This window comes from Schistocerca cancellata, chromosome 2 (assembly GCF_023864275.1).
Source record: "Schistocerca cancellata isolate TAMUIC-IGC-003103 chromosome 2, iqSchCanc2.1, whole genome shotgun sequence".
Classification (NCBI taxonomy): Eukaryota; Metazoa; Arthropoda; class Insecta; order Orthoptera; family Acrididae; genus Schistocerca; species Schistocerca cancellata.
In genome coordinates, this window is record NC_064627.1 from 1,012,874,319 (window position 1) to 1,012,901,669 (window position 27,351).

The 27,351-nt window shown below is 45.7% G+C and overlaps 1 protein-coding gene across 1 annotated transcript in view; it reads right to left on the reverse strand.

Annotated features, from left to right (window-relative positions):
• Positions 1–27,351, reverse strand: part of LOC126162985 (ankyrin repeat and SAM domain-containing protein 4B) — a 321,356-nt gene that overhangs the window by 165,755 nt on the left and 128,250 nt on the right. The window lies entirely within an intron of this gene.

Sequence of the window (27,351 nt, forward strand, 5' to 3'; positions counted from 1 at the left end):
GACTGCTCGATTAGTGAATGATTTAAAATGATGAGGCAATCACATAATGTTACAGTGGACGCTGAAACCAGTGCATCCTTGTCGCAATGTGGAAACGGAGCTATTTATCTGACTTCGAAAAGGGTGGGATTATTGACTTTCGGGTCAAGGGTGGAAGGAATTCCTAAACGACTACGTTTGTAAACTATTTGCGTGTCGCCGTGGTTAAAGTATACCGTGCGTGGCGAAATGGCGCTATCCAAAACCAGCACCGAGTCAATTGTGGTTCACCACGTCCCGTAGATGACAGGGTTTAGGGACAGGTGAAAGGTCTCTGTTGGATTCCTTTCGTGTTAATTTCTTAAATCTGTTGTCATTTACGGCATAAATTCCTCTTCTAAATTTACTGTGGCGTTTCTGACTATCTGGGAGGAGACTGAGTAGTGGAACGTGTTACTTTTACACATAAACAAGAACGATCTGTCACACTACTACACTTTAAAACACAGTTTATATGTAATTCATGTCACACAGTCTCATACGGAACCTACATCCGCTTTCTTTTATATACTGTGTATGATAAGATACTGTCATCCCCCTTCCCTTCTGTGTGAGAGAATGAATGAGCAAATGTATTTCTAGTTGCATGCTTGAGGGTAACAGACAAGCCTGTCTGCTAGAGAACAGTAGGACCAACGTCGGAACAGGTGGCTACGCTTTCTAAAAGCAAATAGGTGTCTATCCTTAGTATGGTCCTGTCCGTCGCTTGTCATGTTGGTATAGGAAGCTGCCCCTCTGGCCACTTCCGTTTGTATTTGTGAGCCCCTCTCAGGAAGGGACCAGGTCAGTCTGTCCGTGGCGACCGTCTGAAGTGGTAAGATCTCCGGCTAAGCGCATGTCTGCTAAGTCCGTAGGACAATGGATTTCTTAAGATCAGCCTAACTGAAAATTTAATCACCTTTATTTCAGGTCTAGCTCTAAAAATCTAATATTATCTTAAATTGCAACGCAGTGTAATTCGAGTGTGAAGTTCAGAATATATTCTGGTAGTTGCTTTGTCACTACTTTGTGAGTAAAGTGGAACCACGTGTTCATCAGTAACTCTAACTAAGATCATCAATCTTAAATGCGAATGTGCGTGAGATTATAACGTCTCGTCTTGACAATATTTTTCAATATAGCAACTTTTCTTTATGTTCAACCCACGTGGGGTGTACTTTGTGAGACCAGTACCACGTGCTTATACAATTGTTTGACCCATCAGGTTAATAGTAAGACGTTAGTAACCAGTTAGAGGTTTTTCTTTTGTAAATTGCTTTTCGATCTAATTTATTTTAATTATCAAAATTATTGTGGAGTTACACTCTTTGTGTAAACCAAGTTGACCACGTGAAGCATGTGGTGTAATCATCATAGTAGCCCTCAGCTATTCTTTTCGGGAAGATTTCACAGAGAGTTAGTATGAATTTAGTATACCAGGGTGTGGTAATTACATGACGGACAGGATTGCGCTACGAACGTAACTTCTTTGGATGAAAATTGAATCGGTTGGTTGTGGTTAATTTCCTCTTGCATATGTTTCAACCTTCTTCGTGTGTTATTTTATGAATGCAGTGTTGTATGCAGTCTTCCAATCTTGGCTCCATATTTGATGTGTTCCGTAAGATTAAAATCTCACATTTTCACAATCCTAAATAAAGCACCAGTTTAGTTATGAATCAAGTTTAATATGCTGAAATTTCAATGATCAATGTTAAAATAAATTTCCAACTATAAAAATTAATGTTAGTCTGGTTGGGAATTTGGCAAGCTAGACTGGATACCTGGTGAAACAATTGCGCAGTAATGCAAGGATAACTTCCTCAGATAGCTCACAGCTTTTAACCCACTTATATGGTCTTGAACATCAGCACCGCTTGCAGAATACAATAATGCAACAACGTTACACAGGTTATCAAATCAAACCCTTTCAGCCGTCTAGTTTCCAAACATATTTTATTTGGCTACCAGTTTCGGCGATTTACTACGCCATCTTCAGGCCCCTGACCGACGTGTAGGAAGATTCCACCACGGTTCTGGTCAAAACAGGGGCCAGCAATACTGGTATTACCAGTACGGTCAGGGGCCTGAAGATGGCGTAGTAAATCGCCGAAACTGGTAGCCAAATAAAATAAGCTCGGAAACCAGACGGCTGAAATGGTTTGGTTTGACATCTTGTATCGAACAGCCGAGTCCCCCAACTATCTCTGAAAAAAATGGACATACGGAGGATTGAAGCACGGCTGTGGAGATGAGCGCGGGCGAACAGACGTGCAACTGCTGAGCAACTTGCCGCCAGATAAACCAACGGTTGTCCAGCGAACTTTGCTGCGTATGGCCTCCGCAGCAGCCATGTTAATTATTGTTCATCGGCGACGAAGGCTGGAAGTCGCACGCTAATACTGTAACCGGACTTCCATTGAGTGGCAATGGGAGGCCTTTTCAGGTGAGTCATGTTTTACGCTCCATCGGACAGATGGCCGTTGGCGTGTGAGGCGTGAAACATCTGAAAGCAAACACTCTGCAACCGTCGTAGGGAGGGTTCACGACGGAGGTCATTCCCTGGGTAATCTTGTCATTCTGGAAGCCACAGTGGATCAGTTGAAGTATGCATATACACTCCTGGAAATTGAATTAAGAACACCGTGAATTCATTGTCCCAGGAAGGGGAAACTTTATTGACACATTCCTGGGGTCAGATACATCACATGATCACACTGACAGAACCACAGGCACATAGACACAGGCAACAGAGCATGCGCAATGTCGGCACTAGTACAGTGTATATCCACCTTTCGCAGCAATGCAGGCTGCTATTCTCCCATGGACACGATCGTAGAGATGCTGGATGTAGTCCTGTGGAACGGCTTGCCATGCCATTTCCACCTGGCGCCTCAGTTGGACCAGCGTTCGTGCTGGACGTGCAGACCGCGTGAGACGACGCTTCATCCAGTCCCAAACATGCTCAATGGGGGACAGATCCGGAGATCTTGCTGGCCAGGGTAGTTGACTTACACCTTCTAGAGCACGTTGGGTGGCACAGGATACATGCGGACGTGCATTGTCCTGTTGGAACAGCAAGTTCCCTTGCCGGTCTAGGAATGGTAGAACGATGGGTTCGATGACGGTTTGGATGTACCGTGCACTATTCAGTGTCCCCTCGACGATCACCAGTGGTGTACGGCCAGTGTAGGAGATCGCTCCCCACACCATGATGCCGGGTGTTGGCCCTGTGTGCCTCGGTCGTATGCAGTCCTGATTGTGGCGCTCACCTGCACGGCGCCAAACACGCATACGACCATCATTGGCACCAAGGCAGAAGCGACTCTCATCGCTGAAGACGACACGTCTCCATTCGTCCCTCCATTCACGCCTGTCGCGACACCACTGGAGGCGGGCTGCACGATGTTGGGGCGTGAGCGGAAGACGGCCTAACGGTGTGCGGGACCGTAGCCCAGCTTCATGGAGACGGTTGCGAATGGTCCTCGCCGATACCCCAGAAGCAACAGTGTCCCTAATTTGCTGGGAAGTGGCGGTGCGGTCCCCTACGGCATTGCGTAGGATCCTACGGTCTTGGCGTGCATCCGTGCGTCGCTGCGGTCCGGTCCCAGGTCGACGGGCACGTTCACCTTCCGCCGACCACTGGCGACAACATCGATGTACTGTGGAGACCTCACGCCCCACGTGTTGAGCATTTCGGCAGTACGTCCACCCGGCCTCCCGCATGCCCACTATACGCCCTCGCTCAAAGTCCGTCAACTGCACATACGGTTCACGTCCACGCTGTCGCGGCATGCTACCAGTGTTAAAGACTGCGATGGAGCTCCGTATGCCACAGCAAACTGGCTGACACTGACGGCGGCGGTGCACAAATGCTGCGCAGCTAGCGCCATTCGACGGCCAACACCGCGGTTCCTGGTGTGTCCGCAGTGCCGTGCGTGTGATCATTGCTTGTACAGCCCTCTCGCAGTGTCCGGAGCAAGTATGGTGGGTCTGACACACCGGTGTCAATGTGTTCTTTTTTCCATTTCCAGGAGTGTATCTTTGGGGATCATGACCAGTCATGTCATGTGCAGTTCGTTCTTTCTCGGCACGATGGCAACAACCAGCATGACAATGCAGCGTGTCACACAACTCGCACTATATGTTTGTGGTTCGAAGAGCACTAGAATGAGTTTACTGTACTCCCCTGGCCACCAAACTCCCCGGATTTAAATCCAATCGAGAATCTGTGGGACCACCTCGATCTGACTGTTAGTGCCATGGAGCCTCAATCGAGAAACCAAGAGCAACGGGTCACAGTTATTCAGGCTTTCGACAGGTGGCCTCATTAAAGTGACTGGACAATGTATAACGAACGCCCTGGCAGTTCACTGGACAAAATATTAATTATCCCCTTAAAAAATATCATTGGGCCCTTTGGTTCAAATGGCTCTGAACACTATGGAACTTAACATCTGAGGTCATCAGTCCCCTAGAACTTAAAACTGCTTAAACCTAACTAACCTAAGGACATCATACACATCCATGCCCGAGGCAGGATTCGAACCTGCGACCGTAGCGGAAGCGCGGTTCCATTCTGAAGCGCCTAGAACCGCTCGGCCACGCCGGCCGGAACTGGGCTCTTTAGTGCGCTGTAGATTGTGTTCAGAAGAATGCAAAAGAAAACTGAGTGTCTGTTAGATGAGAGTAGTTTGGCTACCGGAAAGGTAAAGGCAGTTCTAGGGTTGCGATTCGTACTGGAAGGACATCCGTAGGAATTGTCGACCTAGAAAAAGCGTTCGACCAGGTAAAATGGTGCAAGATGTTCGAAATTCTGGGAAATATAGTAGTAAGCAATAGGGAAAGGCTGATAAGGTGCTGTATTTTGTGCAAGAACGGAGAGAGAAGAATAAGAACGGAAGACCAAGGACGAACCGTCGGTTTAAAGTGGGTGTAAGACAGGGATAAGTCTTTCGCCGCTATTGTTCAACCTTTACATCAAAGCAGCGATGACGGAAATGAAATAAAGGTTAAAGAGTGAGATTAAATTTCAGGCTGAAAGGATATAAGTGATAAGGTTCATTTAAGACATTGCTGTCGTCATCAAGGGCGACCATAAGACAATTTTTAGGGACGAGCCTAGACGTGGGGGGTATGGAGTACTTTTCATATTTTGGAAGACGAATGGAGACTTGTAAGTAGCCATAAAAAGATTCTGATATTGTAAAAAACCGACTTCTAAATCATTTTATTGAAAGGAAAAACGCCTGACTATAAGATGGTTTATTCCTTTCCCTGAGAGCTAAGTGGGTGGAGGGGGGGAGGGGGAGCTTGCCCCCTTGTATGACCAAACTTGGTTCTCACTGAAAGTGAAGAAGAATTAAAGGACGTGTTGAATGGAGTAAACAGTCGAATAGTCGAATGAGTACAGAATATGCATTGAGAGTATACTGAAGAAAGTTGAAAGTAATGAGGAGAAGAAGAAACTGGATCAGCGATAAACTTAAAACCATATTAGGAACCACAGACTAGACGAAGTTAGGGAATTCTACTAACATGGAAACAAAATAACATAATGGCGGGAGAAGCAAGCAGGATACAAAAACGAAGGTTTGCACAGGCAGAGAGGTCGTTCCTGGCTAAAACTACTTACTAGTATCAAACACTGGCCTTAATCCAATAAAGAAATTTCTAAGAATGTTTGTTTGGAACAAAGCATTGTATGATAGCGAAACACAGACTGTAGGAAAACCGGAAAAAAGAGAATCGAAGCGTTTGAGACGTGGTGCTATAGAAGCATGCTGAAAATTAGGTACGGAATGAGGAGATTCTTCACAGAATCGGCGGGGAAAGGAACATTTGGAAAACTGACAAGAAGAAAGAACAGGTTGATAGGATATCAGGTAAAGCATCAGGGAATAACCTCCGTAGAAGCAGAGGGTCTGTAGAAGGGAAAAACTGTCGGGGGAAACAAAGAATGGAATACACTCAACAAATAATTTTAGGATGTAAGGTGCAAGTGCTATTCTGAGATATAGAAGAGGAATTCGTGGCAAGCCTCATCGAACCAGTCAGAAGACTGATGACTCAAAAAAAAATTAAATAAATAAATAATTGTACAATCGGTACCAAAAGTTGTGTGAGCCTCCATGTTATCGTAGTGAAGAGGTGTGTACGAGGTCTGTTCAAAAAATTCCGGAACATTCGTACTTTCGCGCCAAAGATGTGTTGGAGCGAAATGCCGTTGGCATCCCTGCACACTAGACTTGGCCACTGTTTCTATGTTTCGATACAGTGTATCGATACGTGGAACTGTTTCAGTGTTTCGGAACGGCTACGGTTCACTGTTTCGAAACAGTGGTGTTTCATTCCACTCCTGTCTCGGATAACTGGACCAGATTCGGTCTCGAGCCAGACACAGAAACTGTATCATTGTTTCAAAATAAGGCTGTTTCAGTCCACCAGTGCTTGCAACGGACTAATTGTATCGAAACAGTGATGTTTCATTCCCCTCTTGTGTCGGACGAGATTCGGGCTCGGCGCAGGTACTGAAACACATTTAACATACCACTTCATGAAACACTTTCAAGAGTGTCAAAATCTTTTTGACAAGCAATAGCATGAAGCTTAACATATCCGAAAATAAAGCTTCGTTTCTAGCTGACTGTCATATTCCGAAATGGCGTAACATCTGCTTTATAAACACTAACCAAGCAATAAAACAACGCATACTATTCACATTCAAAATAATAAATATGTGAAAATCACTCAGTTAAATTACACTTTTTGATAACATACGCTTCTCTGTTCATGGTCAGTAATCATATTAAGAAACGTAAGTAAGCGTACAACATTTTGAATAAAAAAAAAACGTAGAGTGACAGTTATTAGACATATACATAAATTTGATGTAGGTATAATTGCAAGCAATCTGTTTGACATATCACTGATAGTGTAATGGTGAACGGGAAGGACTAGGAAGCATGGTGAATTTGTAGTAACGGTTCGAAACACCTTGAAAGACAAAATTTTTTTCTGTTATATTTTGTTATTTATTCGAATTATTTGGCGTTATTTGTGAGTTTATAGTCACTGTGCCTATTATCCGAAATGATTCCCTTTGTGTGCATGGAAATTAGCAGGATGGGTAAATTACCCATACTAACGGAATGTGGGAATTCCAGTAGCATATCCGTTGTTCCTGCAGATTGCTCCCACCTCCAGTTCCGTTCGTGGTGGCCTTTCTGTCTTCAGCTATGGCTGTCCTCAGCCAATTGAAAAGTATGAAAGTCACCGACACGAAAGCAGCGCATTTGCTGCAGAAATACGAAACTGCCAAGACGCCTAAGTGATAATTTCATACTTTCTGCGATATGATTAGCGCTCTCTTGTGTTTATGTGGACATACTTATACAGTAGACAGTCAAGATGATAAAATGTGTAGGTTTATTAGATTACAAAACACAAACTGTTTCACTGTTTCGAAACAGCGTATCGAAACATTACATTGTACTGTTTCATTTGTTTCGAAACAGTTATGTGTTTCAGTTTGCCCATCTCTACTGCACACGGCTCTTTTTAACGTGTACTGCCGGAAGTTTCATTGTTGTCTGTCTGCTAATAATTGTTCAGTGTTGCATTGAGTAGAACGTTGTGTCACACGGTTTGCGAATTTCCATATAACAGCGATAGAGGAGCAACGCGTCTGCATTAAATTTTGCGTGAAACTCAAGAAAACATTTACAGACACACCAATTGATGCAAGATGCTTGCGGTGATGAGTGCTTAAGCTGTACTCCGTGTTACGAAAGGTTCACACGGTTTAAAAATGGCCAGACTAAAGTTAAAGATGACCGTCGTTCAGGACACTCAAATAATGGTTCAAATGGCTCTAAGCACTATGGGGCTTAAGATCTGAGGTCATCAGTCCCCTAGGCTTAGAACTTCTTAAACCTAACTAACCTAAGGACATCACTCACATCCATGCCCGAGGCAGGATTCGAACCTGCGACCGTAGCAGCAGCGTGGTTCCGGACTGAAGTTCCTAGAACCGCTCGGCCACAGCGGCCGGCGTTCAGGACGCCCTCCGGCGTCTACTGACGATGCTAATGTCAGGAACGTCAACGAAATTCGTGCCACAGGAGCAAACTGCCAATCGATGGCAACAATTGGTACGTCATGAAACATCTGAGAGAAAATGTGGGAAGGTAACGGCCTGAAAAGTGTCGAGACAATCATGGCTCTTGCATCACGATAACGCACCCGCACGTTCATTCCTGTTGTTGCGTGACTATTACACAAAAAGCGAAATCACTGTGCTGCTTCATCCTCCATACTCTCCAGACGAGGCCCCTGCGGACATTTTTCTTTTATTTCGAAAGCTGAAAACCCCGTTGAAAGGACGAAGATTTGCAACCATAGACGAGATAAAAGAAAATTCGCAGACGGCGGCTCGGGCGATCCAGCAAGAGGCTTACCAAGACTGCTTTCGGAAGTGGAAACGGCGTTGGGAGCGGTGCATCAGTTGCGGAGGAGAGTACTTCGAAGGAGACTAAGCACAATAAGTTGAGATATGAGCGTAGAAAAACTTCGTGGACAAACTTACTTGTTTACGCCCATCGTATGTATGGCGCTAACGCACGCATCAAGATGGATCGACGCAGAGATGTGACAAAATGGCGGTAAGGAGTTATCGTGAAACTTCCTGGCAGATTAAAACTGTGTGCCCGACCGAGACTCGAACTCGGGACCTTTGCCTTTCGCGGGCAAGTGCTCTACCATCAGAGCTACCGAAGCACAAGTCACGCCCGGTACTCACAGCTTTACTTCTGCCAATATCTCGTCTCCTACCTTCCAAACTTTACAGAAGCTCTCCTGCGAAACTTGCAGAACTAGCACTCCTGAAAGAAAGGATATAGCGGAGACATGGCTTAGCCACAGCCTGGGGGATGTTTCCAGAATGAGACTTTCACTCTGCAGCGGAGTGTGCGCTGATATGAAACTTCCTGGCAGATTAAAACTGTGTGCCCGACCGAGACTCGAACTCGGGACCAGTAGCTCCGATGGTAGAGCACTTGCCCGCGAAAGGCAAAGGTCCCGAGTTCGAGTCTCGGCCGGGCACACAGTTTTAATCTGCCAGGAAGTTTCATATCAGCGCACACTCCGCTGCAGAGTGAAAGTCTCATTCTGGAAACATCCCCCAGGCTGTGGCTAAGCCATGTCTCCGCTGTATCCTTTCTTTCAGGAGTGCTAGTTCTGCAAGTTTCGCAGGAGAGCTTCTGTAAAGTTTGGAAGGTAGGAGACGAGATACTGGCAGAAGTAAAGCTGTGAGTACCGGGCGTGAGTCGTGCTTCGGTAGCCCCGATGGCAGAGCACTTGCCCGCGAAAGGCAAAGGTCCCGAGTTCGAGTCTCGATCGGGCACACAGTTTTAATCTGCCAGGAAGTTTCATATCAGCGCACATTCCGCTGCAGAGTGAAAGTCTCATTCGAGGAGTTATCGTGTATTGACATTCGTCATGACTACACCGTGAGAGGAGTAATCAAATCTGCGTACCAAAATGGACTATACAACGTGTGTACTAGGAACACGTATCACTCGCATCCATGTAACTTGGCCTAAGAAAAGTGGTTGTAGAACGATCCTATACGGAGATGAGAGTGCCACCTTGTCACTGACGGTCGGTTTCCAAAACAGACAGTGATAGCTGCTGTCAGGAATGCGAAGCCATCACAGCCAGCTCCCGAGGCAACTCTGAGAAGGAAGCTGCTCGTCGTGGACATTAGGAATCGGGTGGCTCGCAAAAGACCACTGTTCACAGTGACAAATAAATGGTTTTGAGATTTCTCGACATATGGCCCTGGGTGCACTTGCTGTTTGAAAATATGCATTACGTGCTCTGGCTCTCTTCAAAGTGATACTGGACTGTTGCATAAAATTTCGGGCATGGAGCCGCATAAATTTCACTTTCTCTTCTAACATTTCAGCTGTATGCCGTCCAACCATCTTCGGAGTTTGCAGGGTGACGAAGCTCCAACACTTGCTCTGTCCTTTTAAACCCGCGGACAGCGCCACAGCGAACGCGGCCACAGATAAGAAAAAGAAATTGGACATAGAGAGACGCAAACCTTCTTCCAGTCCACCGTCTCTTCGGGATCGTAGCGCCTCAACCAACTACGCTATTCTGAAAGTCAGCTTCAGTCGGCCTTCTGTTTCATCTTGCAGTGTTCTAAAGACTTTAATTGCCGAAATGTTACCAACATTTGACCATAACAAGTCCTAACACGAACGAAACATCTTCGTGAATGTTCTATGGGTTATTGCCTTAAAGGGCTCCGGAAAGGCTCAAAATCATGAAAAGTTCAATTTTTACTTTTTTGCGTTTTCTGAATCTGCAGACTATTACCTTTTAATAGATATATAATTTATTCAATTCCGAAGACTACAACTATTTTTGAATTTTTTTTGAAATGTGTTCTACATGGGCGTGACCCACTGTGGCGCTGTTAAACTGCTGTCAAATGGTGTTATTATTAACGTCCGTGTTCATCAGGTACATTTTAGTGATGTGAGATAAAGTATGTGTTGTGGCTAACCTGTGTGTATTGGACACATACAGAAGCGAATGGGAACAAGACTTCGGCGACTGAAAGCTTCGTACAAAAAACAAAAACTCAGTGATGGTAAAGGGTTGGATGGGAAGGGAAGGTTAACTGACAGTGTAATTGACAAAATACAGAACTATTATGGAATGGCTATTAGGCAAAATACACAAAGTGTCGACGAAATGAAGAAGGCTGTTTGGGCTCTTTTTTTTTCATACTTCTTCAACCGATGAAAATCCCCAACATAGCTTGTGTCCCAAAGAAGAAGACAGTTGGTGTAAATGTAACAAAGGATTGCTAACTGGTGAAGTGTACACTCATAAGCATAGTCTGCCTCATGCAATAATGGAGGTGATAAAACCTATTTTCAGAGACTTAGCAGCAACTGAACTGTTGAAAAAGTGTATTCACGGAAAAACTCAAAACCGCAATGAAAGTGTAAATAGTGTTATATGGTCGAGAATCCCCAAGACTGTATTTGTTGGAATAGAAACACTTCACTTTGGTGTGTATGATGCTGTTGCGACTTTCAATGATGGCAACATTGTAAGGTGCAAGGTATTTAGAAATATGGGAATGAAGATAGGTTCTAACATGGTACGAGCGATGCTTGCTTTAGACAAGGAACGCCTTCGGGCTGCAGACAGGGCTGTAAAGAGTCTAGAAATACAAGCAAGAGTAAACAGGAGGAGGAACAAGAGGAAGCTGGAGGAGGAGTTTGCAGAGGATGAAGATAATCCATCCTATGGACCTGGAATGCACTAAAAAGTTAATCCAATCTTTGTCGCTCGATTCCCAAAACTTTTATTTTCTCAAACTAATTACATGTTTTCTAAGGATCTTCCAAACATATTTGTTTCAAACTTTCAGTAAATGTTACACAGTACCTTCTGCATAATTTAACACAGCCTTTTTCCAAAAAACTGTATATTTTTGAATATATAAATAAAAAATTGCAAAAAAATGTGGTGAATTTTCATTACAATTGAAAAAAAATCATCTTTAATAACTGAACTAAAATTTTGTAAAATCCCTGTGTTAAGTTGTAGCCCATATTCCAATAAATAATCTGTAAAAAGTTAAACTTCCTACCTCAAATACTTTGTGAGGAAAGATGTAATTTCTAAGCGTTATTTTAACATTGCAAGTATAGGGCGTTCCGGAGCCCCTTAAAACGGCTTACTGTCGTAATACGTGAAAAAGGCTAAATCCGAGAATTCCTTAACCACGAATGTTGTTCTGGCGTGACCACAAACGCCGGAACGAAGATGCGAAACGAAAGACCAGAGAAGGCAGTGAAGAAACGGAAGCCAATGGTGAGCGGAATCAGACCACGCAGCGCCACGCACGCCCCCTACAACAGCTGCATATAAACGCTGCTCCTACTAGCCTCGGCTGAGCAAAATGGTTCAAATGGCTCTGAGCACTATGGGACTTAGCTGCTGAGGTCATCAGTCCCCTAGAACGTAGAACTACATAAACCTAACTAACCTAAGGACATCACACACATCCCTGCCCGAGGCAGGATTCGAACCTGCGACCGTAGCGGTCGCGCGGTTCCAGACCGTAGCGCCTAGAACCGCTCGGCCTCGGCTGCACATTATCGACCCCAGTCTGCGACGTGATCAGTGCTACGCTCTCAGTATCAAGTGTTGCCTTGGACTCTGTGTGTAGCAAGAACTGTTATGTTTTCACGTCGCCTCTCGCTAGCGACATTTGCTGTAGTAAAGTTAAGTATTGTCAATTTGTTTTTCTGGAAATAAAATACTAATGTTTTTTGTTTGAAACTGTTTTATAGCATTCCGAAAACGCTGCATCCCGAAGGCGATGAGTGGGCAAGACCCCTCAAATGTGACGTATCCCGTCATTTAAGTGCTACAAATCGTACGAATAACGATTCTCTCAAGACATTCAATAACCTGGTGCTTATACAGGGTGTTTAAAAAATGACCGGTATATTTGAAACGGCAATAAAAACTACACGAGCAGCGATAGAAATACACCGTTTGTTGCAATATGCTTGGGACACCAGTACATTTTCAGGCGGACAAACTTTCGAAATTACAGTAGTTACAATTTTCAACAACAGATGGCACTGCGGTCTGGGAAACTCTATAGTACGATATTTTCCACATATCCACCATGCGTAGCAATAATATGGCGTAGTCTCTGAATGAAATTACCCGAAACCTTTGACAACGTGTCTGGCGGAATGGCTTCACATGCAGATGAGATGTACTGCTTCAGCTGTTCAATTGTTTCTGGATTCTGGCGGTACACCTGGTCTTTCAAGTGTCCCCACAGAAAGAAGTCACAGGGGTTCATGTCTGGCGAATAGGGAGGCCAATCCACGCCGCCTCCTGTATGTTTCGGATAGCCCAAAGCAATCACACGATCATCGAAATATTCATTCAGGAAATTAAAGACGTCGGCCGTGCGATGTGGCCGGGCACCATCTTGCATAAACCACGAGGTGTTCGCAGTGTCGTCTAAGGCAGTTTGTACCGCCACAAATTCACGAAGAATGTCCAGATAGCGTGATGCAGTAACCGTTTCGGATCTGAAAAATGGGCCAATGATTCCTTTGGAAGAAATGGTGGCCCAGACCAGTACTTTATGAGGATGCAGGGACGATGGGACTGCAACATGGGGCTTTTCGGTTCCCCATATGCGCCAGTTCTGTTTATTGACGAAGCCGTCCAGGTAAAAATAAGCTTCGTCAGTAAACCAAATGCTGCCCACATGCATATCGCCGTAATCAATCCTGTGCACTATATCGTTAGCGAATGTCTCTCGTGCAGCAATGGTAGCGGCGCTGAGGGGTTGCCGCGTTTGAATTTTGTATGGATAGAGGTGTAAACTCTGGCGCATGAGATGATACGTGGACGTTGGCGTCATTTGGACCGCAGCTGCAACACGGCGAACGGAAACCCGAGGCCGCTGTCGGATCACCTGCTGCACTAGCTGCGCGTTGCCCTCTGTGGTTGCCGTACGCGGTCGCCCTACCTTTCCAGCACGTTCATCCGTCACGTTCCCAGTCCGTTGAAATTTTTCAAACAGATCCTTTATTGTATCGCTTTTCGGTCCTTTGGTTACATTAAACCTCCGTTGAAAACTTCGTCTTGTTGCAACAACACTGTGTTCTAGGCGGTGGAATTCCAACACCAGAAAAATCCTCTGTTCTAAGGAATAAACCATGTTGTCTACAGCACACTTGCACGTTGTGGACAGCACACGCTTACAGCAGAAAGACGACGTACAGAATGGCGCACCCACAGACTGCGTTGTCTTCTATATCTTTCACATCACTTGCAGCGCCATCTGTTGTTGAAAATTGTAACTACTGTAATTTCGAAAGTTTGTCCGCCTGAAAATGTACTGTTGTCCCAAGCATATTGCAACAAACGGTGTATTTCTATCGCTGCTTGTTTAGTTTTTATTGCCGTTTCAAATATACCGGTCATTTTTGAAACACCCTGTAAACACCATCTATTCATAGAGTGTCAGGTATAAAATAAAATCCACCGAATATGGGCCTCTATTGAACACGACAAATACAGTGTGGTGTCTTGCTTTCTGCTTGTGACGTAGGGAACGTTCTTGCTTCCTACTGGTTGTACTAATGTGGTACCTTGCCGAAATATCGCATAACTTATTTTGCGTTTCACGTGCCGAAATGGCTCCTCAGCGTGAAACAGCAGGAAGTGACGTCACAAAACTAGTGGATCACTTCGTCAACGTTAGTTAACTCGTCCCGTGTGCCGATGGCTTCCGCTGCTTGCGGAGTTTAGTTACAGACCTGACTTTGGTATCTTGCAATTTGCAGTAGCAGTGTGAGGGTAGCAAGTTTAGGCGGTCTGTGCAACTTCGTGGACTCTACGTGTAGATGGGCATTTTTTAAGGCATCACTTCTACTTGCGGCTCCCCGGTGTGCACCCTCTGTTCGGAAGATAGCGCGTCGTTACGTAACTTGGAGCTGTCACAACAAAGGCCACAGCAGCCGCCGGGTTGGCCCTAGCCGCAGCCGGAAGCCGCGTCAGCTGGAGCGTGCTGCTGCTTCCGGAACCACACGGCCACTGCTGCTGCACGCGAGGGGGTGGAGGGGTGGAGGTACATGGTGGGGGAGAGCTGGAGGCCCTGCCCGCATCACGCGTCTGGCGCCGCTGACCAGCACAGCTGCCAGATGACGCAGCGGTCAGCTAAACCTCTGCGACAGTGGCGCTGCGGCGGAGCCTTGAGAAGGCTGCGCCGCATACTCCGTTGATCATACCGCGTCACTGTTAAAGTAGGCGAGAGAGCAGATGCGTTACGGTAACCGGAAGTACCGTATTTTACGGGATCGTCCCTTATGTAGCTTCTTGTTGTTGTTGTTGTTGTGGTCTTCAGCCCAGAGACTGGTTTTATGTAGCTCTCCATGCTACTCTATCCTGTGCAAGCTTCTTCATCTCCGAGTAACTACTGCAACCTACATCCTTCTGAATCTATTTAGTGTATTCATGCCTTGGTCTCCCTCTACCACTTTTACCCTCCGCGGTTTCCTCCAACACTAAATTGATGATCCCGTGATGCCTCATAAAATGTCCTACCAACCGATCCCTTCTTCTAGTCAAGTTGTGCCACAAATTCCTCTTCTCCCCAATTCTATTCAGTACCTCCTCATTAGTTACGTGATCTACCCATCTAAACTTCAGCATTCTTCTGTAGCACCACATTTCGAAAGCTTCTATTCTCTTCTTGACTAAACTATTTATCGTCCATGTTTCACTTCCATACATGGCTACACTCCATACAAATACTTACAGAAAAGACTTCCTGACACTTAAATCTATACTCGATGTTAACCAATTTCTCCTCTTCAGAAACGCTCTCCTTTCCATTGCCAATCTACATTTTATATCCTCTCTACTTGCACCATCATCAGTTATTTTGCTCCCCAAATAGCAAAACTCATCTACTACTTTAAGTGTCTCATTTCCTAATCTAATTCCCTCAGCATCACCTGACTTAATTCGACTAAATTCCATTATCCTCCTTTTCCTTTTGTTGATGTTCATCTTATATCCTGCTTTCATGACACTGTCCATTTCGTTCAGCTGCTCTTCCAGGTCCTTTGCTGTCTCTGACAGAATTACAATGTCATCGGCGAATCTCGAAGTTTTTATTTCTTCTCCATGGATTTTAATTCCTACTCCAAATTTATCTTCTGTTTCCTTTACTGCTTGCTCAATATACAGATTGAATAACATTGGAGATAGGCTACAACCCTGTCTCACTCCCTTCCCAACCACTGCTTCCCTGTCGTGCCCTCGACTCTTATAACTGCCATCTGGTTTCTGTACAAATTGTAAACTGCCTTTCGCTCCCTGTATTTTACCCCTGCCACCTTCAGAATATGAAAGAGAGTATTCCAATCAACATTGTCAAAAGCTTTCTCTAAGTCTACATATGCTAGAAACGTAGGTTTGCCTTTCCTTAATCTTTCTTCTAAGATAAGTGGTAGGGTCAGTATTGCCTCACGTGTTCCAACATTTCTACGGAATCCAAACTGATCTTCGCCGAGGTCGGCTTGTACCATTTTTTCCATTCGTCTGTAAAGAATCCGTGTCAGTATTTTGCAGCCGTGATTTATTAATTTATTTCGCCTGTCTAATACATCTTGCTCACCAGATGGTAGATTTTTGTCAGGGCTCTTTCTCCCAAGGCTATCAGTATTTCTAATGGAATGTTATCTACTCCTGGGGCCTTGTTTCGACTTAGGTCTTTCTGTGCTCTGTCACATTCTTCACGCAGTATCGTATCTCCCATCTCATCTTCATCTACGTCCTCTTCCATTTTAACAATATTGCCCTCAAGTACATCGCCGTTGTATAGACCCTATATACACTCCTTACACCTTTCTGCCTTCCAGCTGGTTTCCATGTGAGCTCTTGATATTCATACAAGTGGTTCTCTTTCCTCCGAAGGTCTCTTTAATTTTCCTACAGGCAGTATCTTACCCCTAGTGATATATGCCTCTACATCCTTACGTTTGTCCTCTAGCCATCCCTGCTTAGCCATTCTAAACTTCCTGTCGATCTCATGTTTTACACGTTTGTATTCCTTTTTGACTGCTTCATTTACTGCATTTTTGTATTTTCTCTTTTCATCAATTAAATTCAATGTCTCTCTTGTTATCCAAGGATTTCTAATAGCCCTCATCTTTTTATACAGTACTGGCCATTAAACTTGATACACCAAGAAGAAAAGCAGATAATAAACGGGTATTCATTGGACAAATATATTATACTAGAACTGACACGTGATTACTTTTTCACGCAACTTGGGTGTATAGATCCTGAGAAAGCAATACCCAAAACAACCACCTCTGGCCGTAATAAAGGCCTTGATACACCTGGGCATTGAGTCAAACAGAGATTGGATGGCGTGTACAGGTACAGCTTCAACACGATACCACAGTTCATCAAGAGTAGTGACTGGCGCATTGTGACGAGCCAGTTGCTCGGCCACCACTGACCATACATTTTCAATTGGTGAGAGATCTGGAGAATGTGATGGCCAAGGCAGCAGTCGAACAAGTTCTGTATCCAGAAAGGCCCGTACAGGACCTGCAACATGCGGTCGTGCATTATCCTGCTGAAATATGGGGTTTCGCAGGGATTGAATGAAGGGTAGAGCCACGGGTCGTAACACATCTGAAATGTAACGTCCACTGTTCAAAGTGCCGTCAATGCGAACAAGAGGTGACCGAGACGTGTAACCAATGACACCCCACACCATCACGCCAGGTGATGCGCCAGTATGGCGATGACGAATACACGCTTCCAATGTGCGGTCACCTCGATGTCGACAAACACGGATGCGACCATCATGATGCTGTAAACAGAACCTGGATTCATCCGAAAAAATGACGTTTTGCCATTCGTGCACCCAGGTTAGTCGTTGAGTACACCATCGCAGGAGCTCCTGTCTGTGATGCAGCGTCAAGGGTAACTGCAGCCACGGTCTCCGAGCTGATAGTCCATGCTGGTGCAAACGTCGTCGAACTGTTCGTCCAGATCATTGTTGCCTTGCAAACGTCCCCAACTGTTGATTCAGGGATCGAGACGTGGCTGTACGATCCGTTACAGCCATGCGGGTAAGATGCCTGTCATCTCGACTGCTAGTGATACGAGGCCATTGGGATCCAGCACGGCGTTCTGTATTGCCCTCCTGAACCCACCGATTCCATATTCTGCTAACAGTAATTGGATCTCGACCAATGCGAGCAGCAATGTCGCGATACGATAAACCACAATGGCGATAGGCTACAATCCGACCTTTATCAAAGTCGGAAACGTGATGGTACGCATTTCTCCTCCTTACACGAGGCATCACAACAACATTTCACCAGGCAACGCCAGTCAACTGTTGTTTTGTGTATGAAAAATCAGTTGGAAACTTTCCTCATGTCAGCACATTGCAGGTGTCGCCACCGGCGCCAACGTTGTGTGAATGCTCTGAAAAGCTAATCATTTGCATATCACGGCATCTTCTTTCCGTCGGTTAAATTTCGTGTCTGTAACACGTCATCTTCGCGGTGTAGCAATTTTAATGGCCAGTAGTGTATAATTTGTGCACACGGCAGACATGATATCCAAAAGAAATTCAGCGACTGTGCACCTCACAGAAACATACGCCAACTACACTCCTGGAAATTGAAATAAGAACACCGTAAATTCATTGTCCCAGGAAGGGGAAACTTTGTTGACACATTCCTGGGGTCAGATACATCACATGATCACACTGAAAGAACCACAGGCACATAGACACAGGCAACAGAGCATGCACAATGTCGGCACTAGTACAGTGTATATCAACCTTTCGCAGCAATGCAGGCTGCTATTCTCCCATCGAGACGATCGTAGAGATGCTGGATGTAGTCCTGTGGAACGGCTTGCCATGCCATTTCCACCTGGCGCCTCAGTTGGACCAGCGTTCGTGCTGGACGTGCAGACCGCGTGAGACGACGCTTCATCCAGTCCCAAACATGCTCAATGGGGGACAGATCCGGAGATCTTGCTGGCCAGGGTAGTTGACTTACACCTTCTAGAGCACGTTGGGTGGCACGGGATACATGCGGACGTGCATTGTCCTGTTGGAACAGCAAGTTCCCTTGCCGGTCTAGGAATGGTAGAACGATGGGTTCGATGAGGGTTTGGATGTACCGTGCACTATTCAGTGTCCCCTCGACGATCACCAGTGGTGTACAGCCAGTGTAGGAGATCGCTCCCCACACCATGATGCCGGGTGTTGGCCCTGTGTGCCTCGGTCGTATGCAGTCCTGATTGTGGCGCTCACCTGCACGGCGCCAAACACGCATACGACCATCATTGGCACCAAGGCAGAAGCGACTCTCATCGCTGAAGACGACACGTCTCCATTCGTCCCTCCATTCACGCCTGTCGCGACACCATTGGAGGCGAGCTGCACGATGTTGGGGCGTGAGCGGAAGACGGCCTAACGGTGTGCGGGACCGTAGCCCAGCTTCATGGAGACGGTTGCGAATGCTCCTCGCCGATACCCCAGGAGCAACAGTGTCCCTAATTTGCTGGGAAGTGGCGGTGCGGTCCCCTACGGCACTGTGTAGGATCCTACGGTCTTGGCGTGCATCCGTGCGTCGCTGCGGTCCGGTCCCAGGTCGACGGGCACGTGCACCTTCCGCCAACCACTGGCGACAACATCCATGTACTGTGGAGACCTCACGCCCCACGTGTTGAGCAATTTGGCGGTACGTCCACCCGGCCTCCCGCATGCCCACTATACGCCCTCGCTCAAAGGCCGTCAACTGCACATACGGTTCACGTCCACGCTGTCGCGGCATGCTACCAGTGTTAAAGACTGCGATGGAGCTCCGTATGCCACGGCAAACTGGCTGAGACTGACGGCGGCGGTGCACAAATGCTGCGCAGCTAGCGCCATTCGACGTCCAACACCGCGGTTCCTGGTGTGTCCGCTGTGCCGTGCGTGTGATCATTGCTTGTACAGCCCTCTCGCAGTGTCCGGAGCAAGTATGGTGGGTCTGACACACCGGTGTCAATGTGTTCTTTTTTCCATTTCCAGGAGTGTATTTCCCTTTCTGAACAACTGCAGAATGACCACACAGAATACGGCGGCTAGTAATACGGTGTGACAACGCAAGGAGCGCTAAGTAACGTGCCACCGTCTCTGTGAATTCTTGTGCTGCACATCCTCCGGAGCTGGCCCCTTAGGCGGACGCGGGGACTGCCGGAAGGGAACACGAGACTTACGGCGCCCTCTCCCGTCTGCGCTACTTCCCAGGGAAACAAGGCGGCAGGTAGCCGGTCCAAGGTCGCCGCGCAGTCGAGGCGCTGCGTCTCTTCTTTTCAGAGTCGAGAGTGCTGCGCTCCGGGAGGAGTGGCCGTCAACAAACACGGCGAGTCGGAGCCTAACTTCCCCACTATTGCTGTTGTTTCATTCAGCCCTAAGACTTTTACAACGCGACGCTCCCCGCTAGGTTTAAATAGAACAGGTTATTGCGTTAGTCACTTGGTCGTTGTTTCGATGTTTCACGCCAACATCTTGAGGTGAGCAATTGAGCATTTACAGGGTGTTTCAAAAATGACCGGTATATTTGAAACGGCAATAAAAACTAAACGAGCAGCGATAGAAATACACCGTTTGTTGCAATATGCTTGGGACAACAGTGCACTTTCAGGCAGACAAACTTTCGAAATTACAGTAGTTACAATTTTCAACAACAGATGGCGCTGCGGTCTGGGAAACTCTATAGTACGATATTTTCCACATATCCACCATGCGTAGCCATAATATGGCGTAGTCTCTGAATGAAATTACCCGAAACCTTTGACAACGTGTCTGGCGGAATGGCTTCACATGCAGATGACATGTACTGCTTCAGCTGTTCAATTGTTTCTGGATTCTGGCGGTACACCTGGTCTTTCAAGTGTCCCCACAGAAAGAAGTCACAGGGGTTCATGTCTGGCGAATAGGGAGGCCAATCCACGCCGCCTCCTGTATGTTTCGGATAGCCCAAAGCAATCACACGATCATCGAAATATTCATTCAGGAAATTAAAGACGTCGGCCGTGCGATGTGGCCGGGCACCATCTTGCATAAACCACGAGGTGTTCGCAGTGTCGTCTAAGGCAGTTTGTACCGCCACAAGTTCACGAAGAATGTCCAGATAGCGTGATGCAGTAATCGTTTCGGATCTGAAAAATGGGCCAATGATTCCTTTGGAAGAAATGGCGACCCAGACCAGTACGTTTTGAGGATGCAGGGACGATGGGACTGCAACATGGGGCTTTTCGGTTCCCCATATGCGCCAGTTCTGTTTATTGACGAAGCCGTCCAGGTAAAAATAAGCTTCGTCAGTAAACCAAATGCTGCCCACATGCATATCGCCGTCATCAATCCTGTGCACTATATCGTTAGCGAATGTCTCTCGTGCAGCAATGGTAGCGGCGCTGAGGGGTTGCCGCGTTTGGATTTTGTATGGATAGAGGTGTAAACTCTGGCGCAGACTGCGTTGTCTTCTATATCTTTCACATCACTTGCAGCGCCATCTGTTGTTGAAAATTGTAACTATTGTAATTTCGAAAGTTTGTCCGCCTGAAAATGTACTGTTGTCCCAAGCATATTGCAACAAACGGTGTATTTCTATCGCTGCTCGTTTAGTTTTTATTGCCGTTTCAAATATACCGGTCATTTTTGGACACCCTGTACATTCTTCGTCTCAGTGCAGTGCCTTTTTACAGCAGTATGTTAAGTGCAAAATACGTTATGTTTCTTCTTTTGAGTCAAAGTAAAATCAAAAGATAGCGCATTCTACTGTACAAGGTGACATACTGTTACTTAACAAAGTTATTTCGCCAGAAAAGACAAAGTTTACCCCTTTTCACACGGAAACTGATGCTGTAAAAAGACGTCTATGCTCTGCACTAACACTTTCTTCTTCTTCAGCGTCTGCCTCTCCAGGCTTAGGCCTAGGACCTGTTCTCACCAACTCATCTTCGGTCTTCGCACACTTTTGCCCCATGGTTTAAAATAAATTCCTGGGTTAGGACGTCCTCGTGGTGAAATATGAAGCCCGCCGCAGTGGCCGAGCGGTTCTAGGCGCTACAGTCTGGAACCGCGCGACCGCTACGGTCGCAGGTTCGAATCCTGCCTCGGGCATGGATGTGTTAGTTAGGTTTAAGTAGTTCTAAGTTCTAGGGGACTGATGACCTCAGAAGTTAAGGCCCATAGTGCTCAGAGCCATCTGAACCACTTTTTTGAAATATGAAGTACATGTTCTCTCCATTTTTCTTTGTATTAGGTTGTCTGTTGGATTCCTAATTCTTCCCTTATCACTTTGTTTCTAATTTTGTCTTTCCTAGTTCAGCCTTTCACAGATCTTAGAAATTTCATTTCTGATGCTTCTGGTTGCAGTAAAGCTTTACTTCTTAGCGTCCAACTTGCTCTCCCATATAATAAAGTACTAATAGACACGACTTTACAAAATTTCAGTTGTGTCTCTTTCCTTGGTTTACTTTTAAAAATATAAAGACTTTGGTGTGCAGAACTTAAGGAGGAAAGTAACATACAGGATGGTCAGGAATTCCCGTTACAGACTCCTAGGACTTGTAGAGGGCGGTGAGTAAACCGCATTTTGAATAGGAACTCGTGTCCGGAAATGTCATCTAACGAGACAACAGAGCGTCAAAGTTATAGGCGCGGGCGTCTGTAAATGTACTTATACACGGGATGATTCCGTGATGATGTTACAGACTTTCTACGACGATGGAGAACGATAAATGTATTAATTTGAAGTAAGGATCCCTGTACCGGAAACGAACGAGTCGGAAGTTATAAACGAAAACCGTTCTGATACCTCTGACAGTTCAAAAATGGCTCTGAGCACTATGGGACTTAACATCTGAGGTCATCAGTCCCCTAGAACTTAGAACTACTTAAACCTAACTAACCTAAGGACATCACACACTTCCATGCCCGAGGCATTATTCGAACCTGCGACCGTAGCGCCTCTGACAGTTGACTACATGTATCGGTTTTTGTCTTGCGAAGAGTGTAGGGCTGATAACTTATTGGTAGTGTGGACAAAAACGAGAAAAAATGCCTAATAAGCGTTGGCTCTAAATTGCATACCTGAGGAGCTATTCATTCATCTTCGCTAATGTGAAACACATCTCCTTTACTGAGGAAGCGTTCATAGTTGTTAAGGTACGCACTTTAGAGCCCTACAATCTTCGCAACACAAGAACCGGTACATGTATTCAACTGTCAGAGGTATCAGAACGGTTTTCGTTTATAACTTCCGACTCGTTCGTTTCCGGTACAGGGATCCTTACTTCAAATTAATTCATTTATCGTTCTCCATCGTCCTAGAAAGTCTCTAACATCATTACGGAATCACGCCGTGTGTACGTACATTTACAGACGCACGCGCCTCTAACTTTGACGCTCTGTAGTCTCGCTGGATGACGTTACCGGACATGGGTTCCTATTCAAAATACGATGTAGTCACTCTCCTCTACAAGTCCTAGAAGTCTGCAACAGGAATTTCCGACCACCCTGTATAACAGAAAGAACTACTACAGTACAGAACAGAAGATAACTGAGAAAAATACGCAGTGAAGCGAACAGAAATAACAGTCTTATTCAAAGACAATAATTACACTGATGCCACCGCGATTTATTATGATCCCCTGGACAGTAGAAAAGGCGGGACATGGCTCTTGACAGGATGGGTGATCACCACAGACGGCAATGCGTGCCCTCCAACGCGCTCCCATACTGGCCACAAAGTTAGTAAGTATTTCTTGTCGTGGGGTGTTCCATTCATTCACCAGCACGGTTGACAAGTGCACGACGGTCGTTGGTGCATGTGGATGTGCTGAACTACGACTTCCCACTGCTTCTCACACTTGCTCTATAGAGTGTAAGTCAGGGGAACAGGCTGGGGAACATACACCGAATATTCTCTCGTTCCAAAAGCTCCTCCAGCTCCACTGTTCTATGTGGACGCGCATAGTGCATAAATATTCATCAGAGCCTCTGAAAAGAAAAACACTGGGAAGCATCACAGCAGTACAGTATCACAGTCACCTTGACAGGTAAGTGTACCGTGTTCAAAGATTTAGAGGTCAGTACGCCCATGCAACATTATGTCTCCCCGCGTCATGGTACGTGGACCACCGACACAGGTTTCCTGAATACACTACGTGTTCCCAGCTCACGTCATATGAAGGTGCGTCCAGAATGACTGCTTATCCGAGAAGAGCACTGAAAAGGTACGAGGCACAGAAAAAGACTAATCGCCGTCCATTAGAAGGAATGTAAGTGTACATAAGTCTTTCACATTATGTCTTACCAAATGCAGGAACATTAGCATTTTTTGCTACACATACGAGGGGCGTTTGAAAAGTCCGCACAAAAATAAAAACTACTTACGTGTATTTTTCGACATAGTCTGTCTTTAGACTTACACACACTTCGTCCAATGCTGTTCTAATTTGGTGATCCCTTCCGAATAATAGGAATTGTCTAAGCCTGCAAAGTAGCTATTAGTTGCTGCAATCACCTCCTCATTTGAATAAAATCTTTATCCCGCCAGCCATTTCTTGAAATTGGGGAACAAACAGTAGTCCGAGGGAGTCAAGTCTGGAGAATAGGGGGGATGTGAAACGAGTTGGAATCCTATTTCCAATAATTTTGCGACTACAACTGAAGGGACGTCGAACAGATGTGCAGAACTATAGACCTATATCTCTAACGTCGATCAGTTGTAGAATTTTGGAACACGTATTGTGTTCGAGTATAATGACTTTTCTGGAGACTAGAAATCTACTCTGTAGGAATCAGCATGGGTTTCGAAAAAGACGGTCATGTGAAACCCAGCTCGCGCTATTCGTCCACGAGACTCAGAGGGCCATGGACACGGGTTCACAGGTAGATGCCGTGTTTCTTGACTTCCGCAAGGCGTTCGATACAGTTCCCCACAGTCGTTTAATGAACAAAGTAAGAGCATATGGACTATCAGACCAATTGTGTGATTGGATTGAGGAGTTCCTAGACAACAGGACGCAGCATGTCATTCTCATTGGAGAGAAGTCTTCCGAAGTAAGAGTGATTTCAGGTGTGCCGCAGGGGAGTGTCATAGGACCGTTGCTATTCACAATATACATAAATGACCTGGTGGATGACATCGGAAGTTCTCTGAGGCTTTTTGCCGATGATGCTGTGGTGTACCGAGAGGTTGTAACAATGGAAAATTGTACTGAAATGCAGGAGGATCTGCAGCGAATTGAAGCATAGTGCAGGGAATGGCGATTGAATCTCAATGTAGACAAGTGTAATGTGCTGCGAATACACAGAAAGATAGATCCTTTATCATTTAGCTACAAAATAGCAGGTCAGCAACTGGAAGCAGTTAATACCATAAATTATCTGGGAGTACGCATTAGGAGTGATTTAAAATGGAATGATCATATAATGTTGATCGTCGGTAAAGCAGATGCCAGACTGAGATTCATTGGAAGAATCCTAAGGAAATGCAATCCGAAAACAAAGGAAGTAGGTTACAGTACGCTTGTTCGCCCGCTGCTTGAATATTGCTCAGCAGTGTGGGATTCGTACCAGATAGGGTTGATAGAAGATATAGAGAAGATCCAACGGAGAGCAGCGCGCTTCGTTACAGGATCATTTAGTAATCGCGAAAGCGTTACGGAGATGATAGATAAACTCCAGTGGAAGACTCTGCAGGAGAGACGCTCAGTAGCTCGGTACGGGCTTTTGTCAAAGTTTCGAGAACATACCTTCACCGAAGAGTCAAGCAGTATATTGCTCCCTCCTACGTATATCTCGCGAAGAGACTATGAGGATAAAATCAGAGAGATTAGAGCCCACACAGAGGCATACCGACAATCCTTCTTTCCACGAACAATACGAGACTGGAATAGAAGGGAGAACCGATAGAGATACTCAAGGTGCCCTCCGCCACACACCGTCAGGTGGCTTGCGGAGTATGGATGTAGATGTAGATGATGGGGTATGTGCTGGTGCATTGTCGTCATGGAAAAGGACTTTTTTTGAGGTCCAATCGCCGGCGTTTTTCTTGCAGCACGGTTTTCAAACGGCCCAATAACGATGAATAATATGCACCTGTAATAGTTTTACCCTTTTCCAGATAGCCGATGAGGATTATCCCTTGCGAATCCCAAAAGACAGTCGCCGTAACCTTTCCAGCCGAAGGAATGATCTTCGCCATTTTCGGTGCGGATTCTCCGTTAGTAACCCATTGTTTAGAGTGTTGTTTGGTCTCAGGAGTATAGTAATGTATCCATGTTTCATTCACAGTGATGAAACGACGCTTAAACTCCTGTGGATTCTTCCTGAACAGCTGCAAACCATCCTTGCAACACTTCACACGATTCCGTTTTTGGTCAAGCGTGAGCAATCGCGGAACCCGTCCTGCAGATAGCTTTCTCATGTCCAAGTGCTCATGCAAAATATTATGTACCCGTTCATTCGAGATGCCCACAGCACTAGCAATCTCACGCACCTTAACTCTTCTGTCATCCGTCTACATATCATCGATTTTATCAATGATTTCTGGAGTCGTAACCTCCACAAGGCGTCCAGAACGTTCAGCATCATTTGTGCCCATGAGGCCACTCCGAAAATTTTGAAACCACTTATAAACTGTTCTAATCGAAGGTGCAGAGTCACCGTAATGTTTATCAAGCTTTTCTATAGTCTCCTGAGGCGTTTTGCCTTTCATAAAGTAATGTTTAATCACCACACGAAGTTCTTATTCGTCCACTTTTGACAATCACTCGACTTCCTTGATTTACACGAATCCAAACACAAAGAAATAGACCAATATGGCTGAAACTTGGTGTGCGCTCTTTCTAAAGATGCTACTAACTAAACATGACCTCGATACGCGCCGGTGGTGCCATCTCTCGGACTTTGCCCGGACTTTTCAAACGCCCCTCGTACGGCATGTACAGGGGCGCTCGCCAAACACTCATTCTTTTGCAATGGAGGAGCAGACCGGCATGTGCTGACGAATACATTAATATAACTAGACATCTTAGGATGCGCTCGATAGCTTTAAATCGATAATCGTACTAAAATAAACCTTTATCAGAGTTATATGTGACTGGTTGCATTCTACTCTATATCCAGTAAAACAAAAGACACGCGCTGATAAAACATTTGCCAGCAGTTACAACACAGGACCCACACAAATATTCAGCCGTGCATTAGTTGTCAACTAATACAGGCGATTGCCTGTAAAGATCTTCCAGGTTCTGACCAGGACTACTTGTGAGTGGCGGAAGGCGAAAGTTGGCGTCGCTTGGGAGCTGTCTCAGTGTTGAAGGAGTGCAGACACAGCAACCTCTCACGTTTCCTCCTGATTATCTGTCAGCATTCGAGACACGCCACGCTTGCAAGGTTTTCCGCTCCTTACGAAACCGTTACGAGAACAACGATTCATACTCGGCAAGATTAGGAGCTGATACCACCATTGTCTGCCAACTCTTCAAGTGCAGCCGAAACGATAGTTCTGTCAATGCCAAGATTTTGAACTCACGTACGATAATATGTATGTCCATCTATACTGACTTGGACAGCCCTACAGATTTCCTTAAAGAGCTAAAAAAATCACTTATTTACACACTACGAGATGGCGCAGTAGTCAACTCGTTTTCGAGCGCGTC